This window comes from Blennius ocellaris (assembly GCF_963422515.1).
Source record: "Blennius ocellaris genome assembly, chromosome: 12".
In the NCBI taxonomy this organism is placed as follows: domain Eukaryota; kingdom Metazoa; phylum Chordata; class Actinopteri; order Blenniiformes; family Blenniidae; genus Blennius; species Blennius ocellaris.
The window spans coordinates 14560840-14565040 of NC_137661.1; positions in this window are offsets into that span (position 1 = coordinate 14560840).

Genomic DNA, 4201 nt, shown 5'->3' on the forward strand with positions numbered 1-4201 from the left:
AGTTATACAAGTGAACTTGTGTTTATATGTAAATGCTGATGAATACAAAGTTATTATGTTGTTTTCACAGACCTGATACCTACTGTTGTTTTAGTTCAATGATTTTTGTGCCACGTTGCAGCACTTGCCTTGTTTTTATGCCACACAGTGTGCACACAGCACACTGTATATGCAGCTCTGCCCGTGGGCTATTATGTCATATATAGGAGAGATTTGGATGTTCTCCAAAAATAACGAGCACATGGTCAGAGTCCAAATCTGCTTTACTCGTCCACAAGCCTCTCTGATCAGCATATTCTCTCCGCCTGAGCTCTCTCTCTCACACACTCACACACACACACACACACACGCACACACACGCACACACGCACACACTGCAACAGATGAGGATACACTAAATCTGGATCCTGGTTCTTAACTACAGAGTCACAAAGATGCCAGTGCACATTTCGTACACAACAGAGAAGACAAACCTAATCCTCTACCCTCCAACACACAGCTTTGCTATGTGTCGGCCGTTTAGCCCCCTTCTTATGTTTTGAATCAGTCTTGGCACAAGGTGTTAGATAACCATCTTTACATGTCAGGTTCGAGTCTGTCAGTCACTCACAGGTCTATGACAGCTGAAGATGCTCTCCCCTCGATTGATAGTTATCACCAGGGGTACCACTTCAAATTAAATTTTTGCCCTGACAGCTGTTGTACAGTGCAAGTGGGATATTGAGATGCAAGTGAGGTGTTCCATACACTAGATGAATTAAAATTGTTCCCATACGACATCTTTATCTGTATCCATGGCTCGTTCTTGCCTCTTTAAGAAATCACACAGGGCAGAGCTGGAGATAGGGGGAGGGAGGGAGGGCAGGGTATTTTACGTGTATATAAAAGTAGCATCATCCACTTTGGTAAACTGCGGCCAAAGAATCTTCCTCAATGAAATTGTGTGCATTTCTGCACTTGAATTTGAAGGAGGAACTCCTCTTGAGTATTCAGTGTGAGTCAGACATGATGCTCCACAATCCCACAAAGAGACAACCAGTGACCATCCCATTGTTATGAATTCCAGCTGCATCCTGCCATTAGGCTCTCCGTGTATCTCTAAAGCCTGTTTGGGTCTCTGTGTCGTCTCCCCGTTGATTCGTAAACCCCGTTATACTGGCTTGAGGTAAGAGAGGATGACAGCAGCCGTGCTTCCCTGCCTCGCTCGTCTGCAAGACTCTGACACTAAGCCCATTATGCTTCCATTATGGGGCTTCAATTTTCCTCTGAGCTTTTCACTTTTGACACTGCAGCTCCTTCCTCCAAACCACAGACTCAAGCACCCCCAAACCGTTCTGATCCTCTCAACATTTATGCTTTGTTTCGAAGTTGAAAAGTAACAATGTACTTTTACTCCAGTTGTGAACTTGTGTTTTACAGTACTTTGCTTCGGGGGCCATTCAGGATTCATGAAGCATCAGTAAACGCTCCAATTACAATGTGTATATATGTAAACCAGCTGAATGACAATCACCCCGACTGAGAGAGAGAAGCTGACATTAGTGATGAGAATTGTAAAACCATATCTAATCACCTCATTTTTACATCTTCTCAGGGTAAGATGTCAGAGTGATCATCCATATTCAACGGCAAAAGTCTTTTAAGAGTAAGGAAATACAGGAAGTGTGAATTCAAATCTGTGACTAGAGACCTGCAGACATGCCCACAAATATCTCGCAGCTTACATGGGGACGTCAGCAAATGCCTAAATGAGAAGAGTCTCAAGACCACAGATCCATGAGAAATGCCTTTTGTGTATAAAAATGCCCATCTCCCTCAGAGGAATAGATTAACTCCTGTAAAGCATCCCAGTAGAGGCAGTCACACGTTAGACGACTGAATGTCAGCCGAGCCAAGTGGACCAGCAGCCACATGATAACCTATAAAACTTTATTGAAACTTTACATTCTGGTTTCGTCACTGAAAACGAGATGCTACATGGTTACAGACAAACTGGTCTCATTCTCTCTGGCGGAGGAATCAACAACACACAGACTACCAATAACCTGGAAGAGTGATACATTTCTGTTGCTTGTAATACAAAAAAAAAAGCTATTTGTGCTGTTCTGTGCTTGTACCTAATATGATAACAAGTTAAAATAATACTGAATTTGGTAAGTCCGAAAAACACAATACTGATGTATACTTACAAATTATGCTTATATGAACAGCAATCAGCTGAGCTTCAGGGTAAATGTTTAATCTCTTACATGTGATGAACTGGCTTCCTCCATCCTTGCTCTACCCTTTCCTTACTATGATTCTGCTCAGTGGCTCTTTTCTTGTTTTCTCTCCCTTTCTCTCTTGAGTAAAAGCCATACCATGTTGTTGCTTTGGCCAGCTCTTAATGGAACCCCCTTCCCCCCCCCCCCCCCCTTCCATCTCGTCTCTCTGCTGCAGCCCCCTCTCACTCCCTCTACCTCAGCAGTGTGGCTGGGAACTCAGCAGTAAGCAGAAATCACTGTTGCTCAACCACTTCCCACTAATATTCATTCACAGGTGTCCAATACTGTGCATTTGTGCCAGTGCGTGTATGACTTTACAAGTTTGTGAAAAATAGTACTTCATTACAGTTACCAGTCACCATTTTAAGTAGAGTGATCACTTATTTAAACAAAACAATGTGTTACTTGCCTTGAATTGTGTTTTTCGGCCGTTATGTTTCTAATATGCTGTGTTATTATCATGTTAGTTGAGCGTTGTCGCCACTGTGTGGGTTATTGTTTCACTCATTCTGAAGTTACATATTAGGAGGAAGATGGTCTATGATCTAAATGTTGTCAGGTTACAAGCAAAACAGAGTTATGAACGAATGACAACAAGAAGTAAACTGTCAAACTAAGCTACCAAACTAGAAAAATCTCTTATACAGACAAGATGTTTATGTGGGACTGCTGGGGATGTAGGATAATATTGATGTTAAATTTAACATACTTCATCATGCTGGGTGGAGGACTGGCATTTCACCATTATTGAGTTTAGTAGAGTAAACAGGAGTTTAGCAAGGTAGTAATCACCAGAGCATTAGCTAATGCGAAAGTTAGCAGGTCAGTGATCCTGACAAAGAGCAGCTCGACGACCATTTTTGTGGATGACAAAAATATTATTTAAAATGCTCATGGGTACCTTTTTATTTACTGTTACTTTCAGACATCATTGATTTGAGGCTCAGCTCTAAAGCTTGACGTGTAGTTTAAGATGGTGGATGAGTGTTTCTGCTACACCAGGGCTGAACTGTCAGATATCACACAAACTAGCAAACGAAGCCATGAAATCACCACAAAAGATTAAATCTTCCAGAACTGTACGCAAGCTATCATTGCTACCTTGTCCCCTTTTATCCAGGGTGCTGAACCTTCATCCTTCGACTGCCAGTCGTCTCTCTGTGATCTGCAGCAGCGTGATCACTGAATGAAAAAGTCTCAGTTTCGCATTAAAACAGCAATGAGCTCACAACCTTGAGGGTGTCATTGAGAGGCCTCTGTTTGACTCCAGCCCCTCTTTAAGACTCACTCCGTCATCCTGCGGATCATTGTTCACTGCGGCCTGGATGGAGTCGTTTGGGGAGAAAAATGCCCTGTCTCAACGCTGCGAGATTGACTTTTGGCCCAAAGCAAATCCTATCTGTTTTGCATGTTAATTTATTCCCTTTTGCTTCAGATGGGGGAAAAAACTGTTTCCTTCAGGAAGTTTGTAATAAAAGCCTTTCGATCGATGATAATGGCATTTGTGTTTGTGTTTGTCATCTTCGCAAAAGCAACAGTGGTGGAGTTTCCACAGATTTATTTGTATACTAGTGCTGTAAGTGGCGTGTAAATTATCCTAACTGTCCATGTGGCCCTTTATCTTTGTAAGCCGGTACTATTAGAGCCTATCCATTACTGCCCATATCCGAGCCAATCAATGCCGGGATAAAAATCAGCCCAATTTGTAGCATTTTATGCAAACGTGCAAACTCCAACTAGGCTGACTCTTTGCTTTTGTTTTTATAATGCAACAGGAATAGCTAAAACACCAAGGAATCGATAACACTTAAGTTTGGGTTACACTGGCCTGCTCTCAGACAAATGCTGCACGTTGCTGCATAGAAATGAGCTTCATACAGATGTACACCGTGGCGTAATTTCATTATAATCCCATACATACTTGGCCAATACCATTG